This window comes from Mesoplodon mirus, assembly GCF_964341445.2.
Source record: "Mesoplodon mirus genome assembly, chromosome: 4".
NCBI lineage: Eukaryota > Metazoa > Chordata > Mammalia > Artiodactyla > Ziphiidae > Mesoplodon > Mesoplodon mirus.
The window spans coordinates 100416421-100434319 of NC_138979.1; the positions used below are offsets into that span (position 1 = coordinate 100416421).

At 43.9% G+C, this 17899-nt stretch overlaps 1 protein-coding gene across 2 annotated transcripts in view; it reads right to left on the reverse strand.

The window, feature by feature from the left end:
• Positions 1 to 13507, reverse strand: part of SQOR (sulfide quinone oxidoreductase) — a 45937-nt gene extending 32430 nt beyond the window's left edge. For both annotated transcript variants that reach the window (XM_082620119.1, XM_082620118.1), the window contains exon 1: positions 13398 to 13507. The gene's annotated coding sequence lies outside the window, so the exon portion shown is untranslated. The remainder of the gene's footprint in view (positions 1 to 13397) is intronic.
• Positions 13508 to 17899: the final 4392 nt, after the last annotated feature.

Genomic DNA, 17899 nt, shown 5'->3' on the forward strand with positions numbered 1-17899 from the left:
TTGTAAATAAGTTCATTTGTATCATTTTTTTAGATTCCATATATAAGTGATATCATATGTTATTTGTCTTTCTCTGACTTACTTCACTTAGTATGATAATCTCTAGGTCCATCCACATTGCTGCAAATGGCATTATTTCAGAGTTGATAATAATCTGAAGCCAAGTTATGGAATATATATATGGGCATTCCTTGTGGCAATCTGTGAATTTTTGTACATGCTGGAAAGGTTCCTCAATAAAAAATTAAAATGAACGAATGAATGAAACAGCAAAAAACAGAAATCAAAAAACAGTGTGTCAGGGTGGACAGTACCTTTGCTCTTCAGTCACTGAAATGTTAAGGTCTAAGCATATTTCAAGTAATAGCAAGATAACAGAAATACAAGTAGTAGCAACACAATTATAATACTTCCCTCCCAAGTGCCTAGAGCTTTACAATTCACAGGACCCATACCTGAGTCTACACTGGAGGTATCGATACCACTTTACAAATGGGAAAACTGAGGCTCAGCGGGCCAAGGTGATCTTCCAAAGGTCACTTGAATCTGCAGCAGGGTCAGAGCTACAGTGAGTCCTTTCCGTGAACAGCAACTTTTTCTGAGTGCCCTTTGGAGCAGCAACGCAGGCATTAGCGGGAGCCTGCAACTCAGAGGTGGCGAGCTCCCAGTCTGGACCTTCTTCCAGCTCCGGATCTCAAAATGACCTCTTTGCTGGGGTCCCACATACCATCCCCCAGAAGGGCAGCCCTCCAGGCAGGGGCAGATCCAGGTTTTATGGGCAGTGAAGCCTATACACGTTGGAGACCCAAAATTACAAATACAAAATTAGATAGTTAATATTAATTTTGAATGAGAAAACAAGTCCAAATAAATGTCTGGATCCTTGGTGAGTCAAGACTCTTCTGAGATCTCTTTTAGGCAGTCTATCAGAAACATAAGCATAATGCTTTCTGGTTATAACCTGGCTACCCCTCTGCTCCTGGAACTCCCAGCACCCACAGAGACCTGTGCAAGAGAGAGGCCCTGAAGCTTAAACTTCATTTGCTTCTGGGGAAATCCACCTCTAGTGCCTACTGCACTCCTCTAGGGCACTCTGCCCACCCACCCTTCTGGGACTCACTGAACTGGCCTGGTCCCTCCCTCTACCAGTTCTGAGCTCTGCCAAAGCCCCTCCCACCCCTTGCCAGCATACTATGGCTACTTCGGACAATCTGAAGCTAGATCCTGACTCCTATTGTAAAACTGGCTCATCACTGTACCATCTCAGACTCCTATGTGCCAGGCACTGTGCTAGACACTAGAGGTAGACATATCATCCCCATTTTACCAGTTGAAAAAAGTGAGGCTCCAGAAGACTGGTTACATCAAGGCCACACAGCCAAAAAAGGACAAAACCAGGATTAAACCGGAGGGGATGGAAAGGAGAGAGGGAGAGAACCAAAGCAAACATCATCACTTTCTCTATTATACAAAGGGCACTCCTGGAAATTGGCTCACACGATTATGGAGGCTAAGCCCCAAGATCTGCAGTCAGCAAGCTGGAGATCCAGGAGAGCCAATGGTGTAGTTTCAGTCCAAAGGAACAGCGGGCTCAAGACCCAGGTAAAGCTGATGTTTCAGTTCAAGTACCAAGGCAGGAGGAAACCAATGTCCCAGGTCAAGGCAGGCAGACAGGAAGGGTTCTCTCTTCTTCGTGGGAGGGTCAGCCTTTTTGTTCTATTCAGACCTTCAACTGATTGGATGACACTACCCACACTGACGAGGACAATCTTCTTTACCCTGTCTACTGACTCCTCCAGAAACACCCTTATAGACACACCCAGAATAATGTTTAACCAAATATCTGGGCACCCTGTGGCCCAGTCAAATTGACACATGATATTGGCCATCACACTCTCTGGCTTAAACTATAAAAGGGCAGGTCCAAATATGGAAAAATCTCAGGAAGGACATTGTCACTGTGACTGGACTGCCAGGAAAATACCAAACATTGCCCCCCAAATGCTATGGTACCTTAATGTGATCTCATCTCAATCTGAAGTACATGCAAGTATGTAGGCATATTTGTGGCACTTATCAATGGCACTGAATAAGATACTTCATGGAACCTTCCCGGAGATATTTTGAATCCTACTGTATTAATCATGTTTTTAATTTCTGTATTTTATAATTGACATTTGGGGGCTTTGTTAATGCTAAAGAGACTGCCCCTCTCAGGGCTAACCAACTCCTAAAGACAGTACACAACTCAGTCTAGGAGCACATCTTTGATAAGTAAAGCCAACAAACCCAGAGTCCATACCCGAACCACTTCCTCTGTCTGGCTTTTACACTCCAGAAGGCAACATTCTTCTGCCCTAATCATCCCAGGACCAGACATCAGACAACTAGGGCAGTCCCTATACGCCAGAACCCACTCAAATTATTCAAATTAGCCAATGCCAAACCTGGTCCGTCTGTTCCCCCTGCCTCATGAAAACCACATTACAGGTTTTCCTTAATTTTCTGCCTCCTGACCAACCTGCATGCTTCCCCATGTGGCCCTGGTACATGGTGTACCAGGCCTCCCATTCCTAGGGAACTCGGGAGTCAAAACTCTGTCCTTCATGGCAGTCATCTCCTGATGTGCTGGTTTCACCATGCCTGATTGAAAACAAATCCCAGGTACATTTTAATACAGTACATTAAAGTGCATTCACTACTGTCCAGTCAGATGGAAGATTTTACATGTTTAACAAATTTTGCTATACTCCTTCTCCTTACAAACTCGCTGAACTGTCAGGTGGCATTTAAAAAGCAATTTAATTACATATTACTGCCGAATGCTATAATTATGTGAGTGAGTGAGCCAAATTTTGCAACTAAATAACATAGCTACGGTATGATTTTTTAATGCAGTAATTACTCCTGAAGAATACAGCACCGGGCGTCCTCTCTTTTGTCCCACTCTATCAATGTACTGAAACGAGATATCTTCTCCAACAAGGAAAGTTTTCACATATATTTTAGCCATTTAACCTTGATAAAAGAGAGGTGTCATCAGCCAGAAGTGCTCAAAAAGCATCACCTAAGCTATATTTTTATTTACAGATTTATTTCCTATACAAAACGTATGCAGATTAAATTACATTTAGCTATGCTAAATGTGCAATCGTATCTTTATGGAAAGAAAGAGTTACATGAAATCTGCATGGCCACAATTCTGCTGTATCTAAGAATGTTTCTACAAGTATTCGTTGAGTACCTACTACATACAAGGACCTGTGCAGATGGACAGAAATTTCCCCACCCAGCCCTGGTCCCGTTCCCAGTCTATTAGCTTTAGATGCTAATGGAAGAACAGCAGAGCTTGCCAGTTACTGACAAGGTAGGCCAATAATAAGGTGAGCCAAATTTCAGGGGAAAGGTGTTTGTTTGGTTGGTTTTGGCCGCACTGTGTGGGCTGCAGGATCTTAGTTCCCCAACCAGGGATCAAACCCAGGCCCCCTGTGGTGGAAGCGTGGTGTCCTAACCACTGGACCACCACGGGATTCCCCAGGGGAAAGTTATTTTAACGTTAGAAGGTCTAATTTAAATATTGGAAGGTTAAAGGTAGTGAGATGTGTGTACATCTTTCCCTTTCTAGCTTGAGTAGGGATGTGTCCTAGTGCTTTGTGTTTTCCTCTACACTCAATAGAGTGTTTCTGAATGAATTAAGTTCTACCTTCATTCACTGTGTACACATCTGACATATAAAGGTACTGAATAAATCCAGCCATCTGCTAATTCATTCTATGCTCTAAATGTTTGTGCCCTCCCAAAATTCATATGTCGAAATCCTAACTCCCAAAGGTTATGGTATTAGTAGGTGGGGCCTTTGGGGGTGATGAGGTTACGAGGGTGGAACCCTCATGAGTGGGATTAGTGCCTTATAAAAGAAGGTCCAGGGAGATCCCTCATCCCTTCTACTATGTGAGAACACAGGGAAAAGACATTGGCCCTGACTCAACTATGCTGGCACCTTGATCTTGGACTTTCCAGACTCTAGAACTGTGAGAAATAAATTTCTGTTGTTTATAAGCCACCCAGTCTGTGGTACAGTAGTCCCTCCTTACTCACAGTTTTGCTTTCTGTGGTTTCAATTATCCACAGTGAACTGCAGTCCAAAAATATTAAATGAAATTCAATTTTTAATTTCAGAAATAAAAAATTCGTAAGTTCTAAACTGCATGCCATTCTGAGTGGTGTGATGAAATCTCACACCATCCCACTCCGCCCCACCTGGGACATCAATCATCACTTTGTCCAGCATATGCTGCCCCTTAGTCACTTAGTGGCCACCTCAGTTATCAGATCAACTGTATTTCAGTGCTTGTGTTCAAGTCACCCCTGTTTCACTTAATGAAGGCCCCAAAGCACAAGAGTAGCGATGCTGGCAATTTGGATTTGCCAAAGAGAAGCTGTAAAATGTTCCCTTTAATTGAAAAGGTGAAAGTTCTTGACTTAAGAAAATAAAAGAAATCATATACTGAGGTTGCTAAGATCTACAGTAGGAATGAATCTTCTATCCATGAAATTATGAAGAAGGAAAAGGAAATTCGTGTTGGTATTGATGTTGCATCTCATACTGCCAAAGTTACAGCCCCAGTGCGATAGGTGCACAGTTAGGATGGAAAAGGCATTAAATTCATACAGCAAGATAGTTTGAAGACCACATTCACGTAACTGTCATTATAGTACATTGTTATAATTGTCCTATTTTATTATTGTTCTTGTTAGTCTCTTACCGTACCTAATTTATAAATTAAACATTCTCACAGGTATGCACATAGAGGAAAAAACATAGTATATACAGGATTCAGTACTATGCCTGGTTTCAGGCATCCACTGGGGCGGGGGGAGGGGGCGGGTCTTGGGACATATTCCCACACCAATAACAGGGGGCTACTGTATTTGTTATAGCGGCCCAAACAGACTAAGACAATTACTGAGATCCTAACCTTCATTACGCTAGGAGCTGTGCTGGGAAAAAAAAACAGTGAATGTGTCACATCAGGTCCTTGTGCTGAAGGAACTTACATTCTAGTGGAATGGAGTACACATTAGCCCCTCACCCCCGGCTATTATTCCCTTCTGAAATGCCCCTTCCTGTCTCCTCATCTTAGCCGTGGCCCAAAGTGCAGTCCAAGTCCCAGCTTCTCTAGTCCCTCCAGCCCAGGTTGGTTCTACAAGTCATGGTACCTGTCTTGCCCTTCTTGGAACTTTCTTGTGGTCACTGTTATTTGTTGGCATTTTGATGCACCTGTTTTCTCAGAGAGATTGAAACCTCTTGATAGTTGGAGACTCTGGTTCTAACTCTGGTCCCATCTATCCCCACAACACTTATCGAGTATTTGGGCCCTTCTTGTCAACCCTGGGGTCCAAATAGCTGGTGGCAACAGGCAGAAAACCTCTGCAGCCTACCAGGAGTGCAGTACTCTCTAGCCATCTCCTCAGGGACAGTTGCCAAAAAATGAGGCACCTGTATTTTCCACCACCTACATCATCTCTGGATTAGGGGAAGGAAAGTTGGCGTTGGCTTCCAAAAATCTGGGTTTATATCCCATATCTAGGATTTAACTAGCAGAAGCAAAGTAATCAGTATGAGCTAAACACCTTAGGTGTTTTGAGGAGAGAAGAAATGATCAATGAAAACTTGGTGAAACAGAATCTGAGCAGCAGGTAAAAGATTGGCAGCATTTGGACAAGTGGAGATGCTATGGGAGGGAACAGCATAGGTAAATGAATCAAAGAGTAGGCTACTGCCCTCCAGACCTCTCTCCAGCCTTCTCTGCCCTCTCCAAACCTTGGGAGCTGACCTGCGAGGTGCACATCAGCTGGCCTCCCTGGTCCTCTGGCTTCCAGTTGGATTCAGCCAGTGGGAGGCACCAGGTAATCAGAGGATGGGAAAAGAATGAAATTAGGATATTTATTCCCCAGACCCCTCACAGCCAAGCCTCAGCTGAGCACTGCTGGATTCCTCCAGCTGAAGGCCTTGGTTCCTGTGGGGTGGCCTTCCCCTCAGCTACTGCCCTGACTCAGGGTTCTAGTAATCACTCCCTCTACTTGCTTCTTCAGGCCCCAAATCAATACCATTGCTTCACCGCTCTTGTTGGTTCCCTTTAACCCTGCCCACATCTTTGTAAATAGTTGTTTCATTAAATCCTTCTTAACAGCACTGTTTGAGTGTGCCAAGTGTTTCACAAGACCCTGACTAATAAGCTGGGAAGGCCAACCAGATATGACTGATATTGAGAGGAGTAGATAATAAAGAAACATCATAGCCTGATTATAAAGGGCCATGCTAGGTAACTGAGGCTTTATATATCAAAGTTTTCAAAACAGAGGGGGAAGCTTTGAGAAAATCAATCTAGTGTCCGGGAGAAAATTAAATCAAAAGAGAGACAAAACCAGTTCTGGACATCAGTTAGGAGACTAGTACAGAGGTCCAGGTATAATGATGAGAGCCTGATTCAGTGCTAGCACTAGAAATACAAATAAAGATTCAGATAAGACAGAGGTAAGGGAAAGAGAATGACTGGATGAGAGGTAAGAAGGGCCCCTGCGGGGACGGAGCCAAAGTTGAATCTAGGCAGCTGAAGAGAGAGGAATTGTGTGGGCAGAAACAGGGAAGTCTAGGCAAGGGCTGGTCTGGGCTAGTTTGGGACAAGTTAGGGATTTGGGAGATAGAATCCCAAATGCTAGAATGAGCATGGCATAACTGTGGACAAGGAGAAGGAAGCCTAAGCTGGTGCCAACTGGGAAGACAGAGAAAAAAGACTGTATAGGCATATTAAGTAAAATTTGGGGTTGGAAGCTTAATACTAGACAATTGTAATCTCATCTAGGGGTCACAAAGTAGCAACCTGTAGGCCCAATGCAGACCAGAGCTGTGTTTTGTTTGACTCACAAATTCTGCTTAAATTTTGAATTAGTGCCAACATTAAAAATTTTGGATACCTTACCCTTGAGATTCCAGATTATTGGCCTCTCTGACAACACTGAACCCACATTCTCACATGTCAACTCTCGGCTGGAGCTGAGCCGTCACTGCCCATCTAGACCCTGCACGAGGTTCCAGCTCTCACCCAGCCCCATGTGGCCTACAATACTCCTTTGTTACTGCTCAGCCCTAGCTGCACATGAGCTGTGGTCCCTACTGAAGGCAGTGAGAGCCCTTGGAAGTTCTTAAGGAAACTGAAGAAGACCCCCTGGGGGGGGGAAGTCGAGAGGATGACTTAGAGCAATTCAGTTGAGTTCGGCATTTTTGAGTGTTTACTATGTCCCAGGCACTGTGCTAAGCACTGCGGAACCTGGGATGAATAAGAAGAGTCTATTGTCACAGGGAAGACCAGGAATATGAAGGTCCATTAAATGGCTGATTCAGAAATTCAGGCACCAGCAAGGGCTTCAAATAGACATGAGAACAGAGATGAAGGTGTGAATGCAAAACAGATGTTGAAGGAAGTTTTGTGACAAATTAGCCATAGGGGATAAAGAAGGAAGGATGCGAACTGGGACCTTGTTCAGGTGGCTATACTGAAGAGACGGTGTAAGTAACAGTATTGGACTACTCAGAGTGCAGTGAAGATCCAAAGCAGGGTGAGAGAGAAGGAAACCACGCCCCTTGAGGGCCCTGAGAACGAAGGAGCCGAAGGAGCTGAGCCTGAGAAGGGATTAGGCAGGTGGCGCCCTTCCTCTCAGCTCACCTCCCCTTGAATTCAGGAACTGGATTACTATTTTGTTAACAAATAAAGAAAATGGGGCAATCTTCATTTAGGCCTGCAGGGCCATGTTGGAACTCTACCTCTAGAGCTGTTACAATGCCAAATACTTGTTTAAACACTAAGCTGTGAAGGTAGTGCTCTAGTAGTGGACCAAGAGCAAATCGTCCAGGCAACAGAAGCAATCCCGTACAGCTCCCTGATGATTCAGGGTTTAGAGTCACATTGGGTTTTTTAGTTCCCTAACTCTTTAGGGGGAAACTGTAGGAATTTTCTGTAAAGAATTGCTGATTAAGAGTTACTAATGAGGACGTGGCAATGAAACAGTGGCTCCCTTTGCTACTGAGAAATTTCCTACAAGTTTCCTTAGCCTATATTCATTTTACATTCAGAGAGCTTTGAGATGGGGGGGACTGACAATTTCACCAAACCATGCATTTGCTAAGCAGAAAATAAAAATCCTATTTACAGAAAGAGAATTCTCTCACATTATGGCTCCAGAAAAAGAAAAAATAAGACAGTCAACTGGATTATTTCAACTGAAAGTTAAAGGTTTTGTCTGACTTATATGGGGGGAAGTGCCTTGTTTCTCTGCTTGTTTTAGCCAGTGGGAGCTTGACCACTCATGTTCTAGTGTATAAATCATCACAATTTAGCTCCCCTTCAACCCCACCATTCACAGTTGGCCTCTAGTCAAGTATACTGAAGGTTTCAGTGTTTGCATATGCCTGTGTGCGTCCATCCCGAGACTGTACAACAAGACACACAGGAGAGGGAGGCCTAATGTGGAATTAATTTGCTTCCAGTCACACAGCAGGGACCCAGCTTTGCCTTGATCTCCTGAACCCATTCAATGATCACAATAAAATTACTCATCAGCCTCTGGAGTGCTGGAATTCCCACTCAGAGTTTCACATACAAGAAGCCTCTGAGGAGTGGAGTTTTATTATAAACAGGAACTGGCCAATTTGTCAGGCATATTGTTCCATGGAATCCAGCGTGTGAGATCTTAACACAATGAGAAGAGACTCTTTAATTACACGTTACACATGTGTTGTTTGAACGTGATTGAAGAGATGCCAAGTTCAATACTTTAATGGTTACGATAGAATGAGGGGGTAGACACAGTAACAGGTGTGCCAGGTTCCCTAAGCTAGTGTCTTTCCTATGTCTAAATAAATGACACAGTTCCCCATTCCTGCAAAAGCCTTATCTGAGGACATGTCAGGAGTTAGGAGACCCAGGTCCACATTCCAGGTAGTGCCAGGTAGGGCTTGTCCTTAACTATTCTGGGTCATGTTTTCTTCATCAGTGGAATAAAGGATTGGACTGGGTAGTTTCAAAGGTCCCTTCCTTTTTTAAACTCTGTGATCCTCTAAACGAGGGGGAAAGGGAGATAGAGGTTCACAAGCAGATACTCAAATGGGAATACTTGTCCTACTAACTCCATAAATTGACTGGAGCTCTGAACTACTGCAGCAAGGAATGACAATGGTTTGTAACCAAGCCTTGAACATAATCAGAATGGAAACCATATCTCCCTTTCTATTCCCCCAAGTCTGACACCAGCACCATTGCTGACCATGATTCACTGGGCAGTTGCTGTGCACTATCCCAGACACAACAAAAACATCAGAAAAAATTATTGAAGGTTTTCTATGTGACAGGCATTACACTGTGAACTTCACATAATTTCTCACAACAACCCAAGAGGTTGGTATTATTATCCCTGTTTATAAGTGAGGAAACAGACATTGTGGAGCCATGGGAGAGTCGCAACCGCTTTGAGTCCTCTTCCACGAGCGTAAAATAAGTGGATGTGTCCAGTTGACTTCAAAGGTCCCTCCTACTCTATGACTCAAAACAAGCTTGGATTTGATTACCTAGACCTTGAAAGGCTCACGATTATCGTGCAAACCCAGTTGGCCAGAGAATAGGATGGCCCGTCACCCACTTAAAGCACCATGCACATGCTCACAGAAACACAAAACCACATTTACTAACTGCAGCACCTCCTTGGGATGTTCTCACAATCTATACTGTAAACAAGGTGATTGTTAAAACACATTATTTTCCTATGAAGACACCATGGGCTGCCTTACAGCAAACTGCCAAGGGAAAAAGAAAGTATCATAGATTGAAATCACCATAGGCCCCAATATTGAGGCCTCCCCCTTCCAGAAGTCAGGGATTGGTCCCAGGATAAAGACACAGATATTTCCTCTCCATTACTATAGATTGGGCTAGAGCTGCTGGTTCCCAGCTACACAGAATGAAAGCTCCCTGAGGGCTGGGCTAGGGTCAAATTTGTAAATTCATTATGACCGGAAAGGAATTACCCCATGGTACTTAAGGATGATCACCAACACCATCATCCCATTACCCACCATGCATTTATAAAAGCATCTGCTCTGTACATGGCTCAGCAGCTAGGCTGGTCATTTGCTTAAGACTGTTTTTCCTAACAGTCAGGACCATGAAGGTGAAGAAGGCCTTAACGACCTCAGACAGGATCCAAGGGACAATACAGAGTGTCTGTATAAAGAGAGCATAAGATATTCTTGGGTAGGTAAAGGAGAGGGGTCCTAAAAGAAAGTGATGGACCTGCTGGGATCACGACTTAATAGAGTGCCAAGTTATATTAACTTGTTAGAGCTGCCATTAAAAAGAGAGAGAGAGAGAGAGAGAGAGAGAGAGAGAGAGAGAGAGAGAGAAAACCCACAGCTAAACAACAGAAATTTATTTTCTCACAGTTCTAGAGGCTGGAAGTTCAAGAGCAAGGTCTCTTGGGGCCCTATGTAATTGCAGCAGTATAATATTTTGATATATTAACCAACTCTTTTCACCTTGAGTTTCCCAGTTACCCTGGGAGTCAACCCCACTCATACATCCAGATGTGAGGCATCCACTGCCTCAAGGAGGGTTCATCCCATGGAACTGCAGAACCAAAAGGACAGATGCTTAGCTTTTGTTTTCAAAAGGCAAGGTCCAGGTTGAATTAGTCTGCCTGATTAACATCAGGCTATCCTACAGCAAAAACTGAACCAGAAATATCAGCGGCTTGACACAAGAAAACTTATCTGGGTTGAGCCTTCCTCCTCCATCTTTTAGCAACATCATTTGGAACACATGGCCTTGAAGGTCAGTGCAACAAAGGAAGAAAGAGAATAAAGAGCTCACGTTCAATGTAAAATTGCTCAGCCTATATATTATTCTGCTCAGGCTGCCATAACAAAATACCACAGACTGGGTGGCTCAAACAACAGAAATTGATTTCTCACAGTTCTAGAGGCTAGAAGTCCAAAATCAAGGTGTCAGCATGTTTGGTTTCTCATGAGGCCTCTCTCCTAGGCTTGGACCTTCTTATGCCCTCAAATGGTCTTGTCTCTGCACACCCCTGGTGTCTTTTCCTCTCCTATAAGGACACTAGTCATAATGGATTAGGGCCCCACGCTTATGATTTCATTTAATGTTAATTACCTTTTTAAAGGCCCTCTCCAAACAGTAAGATCCTAAGGTACGAGGATTAGGGCTTCAACATATGAATTTTTGAGGGGACACAATTCAGTCCATAACACCAGCATTTGCCCTCTTCAAAGTTACAGGCATAGACAGACCCAGCGTGCTCTGAATTTACTGTTCTTTACAAAGTTCTCTCCCCATCTCTCTGCCCCAACTTAGCAATTTTACAAAGTAAACCACAGGGTTCACTGGCTGGATCTACTTTTCTTCTTCCTATTACATTCCACATTTATTGGATTACATGGACTTTTAAGGCTGGAATTAAGAAGCAACTAGTTGGCTTTAAGTCTAGTCTAGGCAGCTTATAGCAACTTTCACATTCTGCTCCTATTTACCAAATCTTCAAGGGTCATAGGGGAGTTATGTAATGGGTGACGGAGCAGGGAAATGTGAAGAAAAAAGAGGAAAGAGAAATGTCCTTATGTGCCCAGAAATGCCTCATCATGGGTCTCCACTCCCTATAAGACAATTTCCTGCGTTACATCACATCAGATTAACAGGCCTAGACACACGCAAGATGGAGAAGAAACTGCTGTGCAAAGGAGTTCTAGTTTCCTATCAACACTCAATTTCATTTTCTCTGGCAAAACACCAGCCACACAGACCCACACGCACAGACCCATAGGCCCCGACTGACATTTCAAGCCCTCCAGCTCCAGATGTGTTTCTACCATTGTTCAGCCAGTAGGAAAAAGCAGCTCGAATTTTAAGCAGAGTCATTTCGCAAACCACCAGCTGTCTCCTGGATAAATTCTGGGTTTTTTAGATGTGGTTATAAGCAACCCTCTCCAATGCACTTATTCATTCAAACAATATTTATTGACTACATTCCATGTACCAGGATTGGGGACATAATGGTGATGGCCTCCACCATACAATGAAGAAGCCAAGGTGAAAAGAAGTCCAAAAGACAAGCTCGTGTTGCTAGTCAGTGGAAGTGTCAAGACCAGAAGCCACGTGACCTGACTTCCTGAACTTGGGTGGAAGATAAAAATTTATATCTTTATTTTCGCTAACCTCTAACTGAACTTTAGCACTTTCTTCATATATTTATGCAAGAAACCCCAGCAGTACTAGCAGTACCTATGACTTTGTCACCAAGAGAAATCACAGATATTTTCTTATATTACAAGCATTGCCCAAATCTTGAAATATTATTTATGTTCATTACTATTTCAAAATTATGAAAGCTATTAGATCCACTGCTAGATCACGTTACTTAATGCATTCGTTTTTTTCTAAAGGCACATATACTACTGCATAAATTCTTTTAATATGTTGACAAGTGTTTTGGAATAGGTTTCCTTTATAATACTAGGCCTTTTATTTTACACCTTCAAAAGTACTGCACCAAGAAGTGGTCCTTAGTCTTCCCAGAAATGCCAAAGTGCCATTGGCAGAAAAATGGGTCAGAACCCTACATTACAGCAATGGGCAGCCCAGGCAAATCCAGAGGCTCTGCTCACTGTGTCTTTGAGTAAGAAGCTAGGTTGGGATTCTTTTATAACTAAAAGAGAGAAGCGAAAAGGAAAGGAAAGGACCCCAATTCCACGAGAGGACCCTTTCTACCCTTTCCACCAGTTCCTGCTCAGCACGTGCCCTAAATGCTCTCCTCTGCTGGTTCCAGCCGCAGCTGAAGCTGACTCCTTGAGCGCCCCTCCGTGCCACGAGCTGTGTAGGTAAATGTGCCCCACTGTGGGCAAGCAGACGTCACTTCCTACCCCCGGGGGCTGAGCACCCCTCGCGCCCTGGGAACCATGCTGAGTGTCAACAGGCGGAAGGTGCCAGAAATTCCCACACACTAAGATACCAGGAAATTCCCATACACAAGACGACGGATACTTCGGGTTTTTAACCACCCCTCGCAGGTCAGCCTCTCCGCGACCCCGAGGCCCGACACTGCCGGAAGGAGTCCCAAGACCCGGGTTCCAGGAAGGGCAGCACTAGCTGTAGATGCCGGGGGGGTGGGGAAGAAAAGTGTGAAGAGGGATGTAACCCGACACACAGGGGCCGCGCAGTCCCAGCTGCTGGGACAGAGTTGGGTTAACAATCGGCTTTAGGGGTGATCTCTGTCCCCGCCCGGTCCCCCTCCCCCAGCCAAGTGCCCGATAGAGGCCGCGGGATGCCTCTTACCCCGGGGTGCGCAGAGCCTCCGGCCACAGCGTTGGCGCAGCAAAAGCAGCCGCTCACTGCGAGGGCTCTCGCCTCTGCTGGGGCCCGCCCGGCCCTGGGCGGAAGCTGGAGGCGGGGAAAGCGAGCCCACCCCCACCCCAGGAAAGTTCCGGATAGGTCCCGACGCTGCCCCGCCCGGCGCCACGGGCCGGGGAACCAAGGCCAAGTGCAAGCTGCACCCGGGCTTCGAGCGCGCACAGGATACAGCCAGGGACGCGAATCCACAGGGCCCGGGGCGCTGCTGGCAGGGCAGACGCCCCTACCCGCAGCGCACACTGGAGCGCGGCCGGGCGCCCTTGGCGCGACATAGGAGGGCACGGAGGCCACCTGTCGCTCCCCCCATTCCCGGGTGCCTACACTGTTGCGTAACTGGGAGGAACAAATGTGAAGGCTGGGCTGTGGATAGAGGCCCTGGCGGTTTGCTTCGGGTCGTCCAGTGAGCCCTGCTGGGCTTCTCATCTGGTTCCCAAAACTGTCCAGAGAGACAGCTGTTCCCGCGTTCATTTCACAGATAAAGTAACCGGGGCTCAGAGAAGCCCCAAAACTTGCCTTGGTAAGCGCCGGAGCAGCGCTCTTCTCTCAGGGTGGAGGTCAGGGTCAGCTGGCTTTCAGACACTGGTCTCCACACCACGTTGCGTCCTACTTTGATGACTGGATGTTTTCAGTTGGCTGCTCTAAGTAGGTGCGAAGTGTAGGTGAGTGGTCCTCGACCACATCAGATCTAGAGCACCTTTTTATAACATATATAGGGTGTCCAGAAGTCTTACTGCAATTTTAAGCTTTTATAACTTCAGATGTGTTAGACTTTAAAGTGCCTTGAAAGTATAATTACGTTTCTTTTACATTTATTTCGTTCTGTGAATTTTGAATAATTCTTTTTGAATTTTTTGTTTCAGTCAACTTTTTTTCTTTTTAAAGAGGAACCCTAGCAAACTTCAAATTGAGGCAATCACAGAGGTAAGAGCTCGGAAAAGCAACCTAATAAAGTTGTCCCCCTGCATTGGGCGCACAGAGTCTTAACTGCTGGACTGCCAGGGAAGTCCCTATGTATTGTCTATTTTTGTCACTTGTTATCTTTTTTGGCTTGAAGTCTATTTTGTCTGATATGAGTATGGCTACATCCACTTTTGTCTGCCATTTGCTTGGAGTATCATCTGCCATCCCTTCATTTTTAGCTTATGCTTGTCCTTGGAGCTGAGGTTTGTCTCCTAGAGGCAGCATATAGTTGGGTCTTGTTTTTTAATCCATCCAGGCACTCTGTGTCTTTTGATTTGTGAATTCAATCCATTTACATTTAGGGTGATTATTAATAGATGAGGACTTAGTACTGCCATTTTACCTTTTGTTTTCTGGTTGCTCTATATCTCCATTGTTTCTTTTTCCTTGTGTTTCTGTCTGCTATTTTAGTTTGGGGGTTTTCTATGATATTTTTCTCAGTTTCCTCTTTTTTTGTTTCGTGTCTCTGCTCTAGATTTTTGTTTTGTGGTCACCATGAGATTTGTACACAATGTCTCGTAGGTAAAATAATCCTTTTTCTGCTGATAGCATCTTATCTTCATTTACCTATATGGGTTTCTTCCTTTTCCCCCTTTTTGTTTTTCTTGTCTCAAATTATCTCTTTATGTTGTGAGCTTGTTACAAAGTTATAGTTATAGTTATTTTTATATAACTATAAAAATAGTTTTATATTTTTAGTTTAATTTAGTTTTATATTTTAATTATTTTTATAATTTGTAGTTAGTTATTTTTTTCTGCTCCCCCCTTTAACCTTTATGCTATAATAAAGTATTTAAAACCTATTCTGATTGAGAGTTGCAATTTTCTGGTTCTGTTTATCACCTTGCTCAAAGTTTTATGTACTTTTGCCTTTTTGTTTCTGGTAAAGAGCTCCTTTCAACACTTCTTATAAGAAAGGTCTAGTGATGATGAACTCTCTCAGCTTTTGTTTGTCTGGGAAAGTGTTTATTTCTCCTTTATAATATGAACTATAATTTTGCTGGATAGAGTATTCTTGGGCAACAGTTTTTATCTCTCAGTATTTTAAGAATGCCGTTCCACTTCCTCCTGGCCTGTAGGGTTTCTGCTAAGAAATCTGCTGAAAGCCTAATGGGGGTTCCTTTGTAGGTTACCATCCTTTTTTGCCCAGTTGCCTTTAAAATTCATTTTTTTGTCATTGACTTCTGACAATCTTAATATAATGTGTCTTGAAGAAGGTCTTTTTGTATTTAGGTAATGAGATGTTCTCTTAGCTTCATGGACTTCTATAACCAGTTCCTTCCCCAGGTTTGGGAAATTCTCAGATATTATTTAAATAAATTCTCTGCTCCCTTCTCACTTTCTTCCTTCTGGGATACCCATTACCCTAATATCACCCTTCCTAAAAGAGATAACTCTCATAGAATTTCCTCACTTTTTTTAATATCTCATTTCTCTTTCCTCTTCTAGTTGTATCGTTTCTAGATTTCTATCTTCAAGCTCACTAATTCTCTCTTCCATATGGTCTGCTTTATTTTCAGTGCTTTCTAATGCATTCTTCATCTCATTTATTGACTTATTCAGCTCGAGAATTTGTTTGGTTCTTTTTTAGAGTTTCAACATATTTGGTAAAGTATTCCTTCTGTTCACTGATTTTATTCCTGAGCTCACTGAACTGCCTTTCTGAGTCTTCTTGTAGCTCATTGAGTTTCTTCATGAGAGCTATTTTGAATTCTCTTACCAGTGAGATCGCAATATTCTGTGACTTTAAGTTTGGTTCCTGGAGAATTGTCATTTTCTTTTTGTGGTATGGTGTTACTGTGGTTCTTCATGGTGTTTGATGAATTGTTCCTCTGCCATGCATTTGAAGTAGCCAACAACTTTCTGCATGATTCTAACAATTCAACAGCTTAGAAATTAGAGGCTTTTCTTTTGTTTTTCCAGTAGGTGGCACTATAGCACAAGTTTTGAGTTTCTCTTCCCTGCACTGCCTTTGATAAATTATGTTTGAGAATCAGTACTTTCCACCCTCTACCACCTCTGTCACAGGTGTGGCCCTCCTTATCATTTCTGCTCCTCTGGGGTCAGTGTTGCTGATGTGGCTGCTTTGTGCACCAGGATGGTGGGCTCTTCTGTTGCGTCAAAGATCCCCTGAGTCACAGGCTCCATTACCACTGGGAGGGAGGGGGGAGGCCGGCTGGGGTCATGCAGTTGCCTCTGCCGTGTCCAGTGTTGTCAGGTTTGCAGGGTCCACCACTGCAGGTGGTAGACCACGGGGCTAGAGTCACAGGCACCTCAGCAGCTGGTGGGCCGGTATCCTAGGTACCACTGCCACTGCTGCCCAGCTACCTGTGGCTGCAGGCACTGCCGTGGCCAGGAAGCCAGAGTCATGTGTACTGCCTCCCCTGCTACTCCGGGGTTCTCTGGGGCTGCAGGCTCAGCTGCCATGGTGGGGAAGGCCGGGATTACAGGCACCACCTCCACTGTTCCCTTGGTTCTGCCTCTTCTCTATGTTCCAATCAACCCACCTGTTTTTCTTTCTTTCTTTTTTTTTTTCATACTTAAATGTTGCGGCAAGAGGGGGCACCAGAAATCACGCAGGACTCGGGACAATTAATTGTATATGGCACTATCCACAGAGTACAGGATGTTGGTATTCCCGGCTCCCACCCTCTAAGTGCCAAGAGATCGTGTCCTAATCACCTTGACAAATAAAAATGCCCCTGTGTATTTCCAAAATGCCCCACCTCACCTCCCAGTTCCACCGCCTGAATGAAATTAGAACATTTTCTAACACCATACACAAAAATAAAATGTATTAAAGACCTAAATGTAAGGCCAGATACTATAAAACTCTTAGAGGAAAACATAAGCAGAACACTCTCTGACAAAAATCGCAGCAATATCTTTTTGGATCACCTCCTAGAGTCATGAAGATAAAAACAAACAAATGGGACCTAACTAAACTTAAAAGCTTTTGCACAGCAAAGGAAACCATAAACAAAACAAAAAGACAACCCACAAAATGGGAGAAAATATTTGCAAACCAAGTGACCAAGGGATTAATCTCCAAAATATACAAACAGCTCCTGGATCTCGATATCAAAAAAACAAACAACCCAATAAAAAAAATGGGCAGAAGAGCTAAATAGGCATTTCTCCAAAGAAGACATACAGATGGCCAAAAAGCACATGAAAAGATGCTCAACATCACTAATTATTAGACAAATGCAAATCAACACTACAATGAGGTATCACCTCACACTGGTCAGAATGGCCATCATCAAAAAAGTCTACAAACAATAAATGCTGGAGAGGGTGTGGAGAAAACAGAACCCTCCTACACTGTTGGTGGGAATGTAAATTGGTACAACCACTATGCATAAGAGTATGGAGGTTCCTTAAAAAACTAAAAATAGAACTACCAAATGATCCAGCAATCCCACTCCTGGACATATATCCAGAGAAAATCCTAATTCAAAAAGATA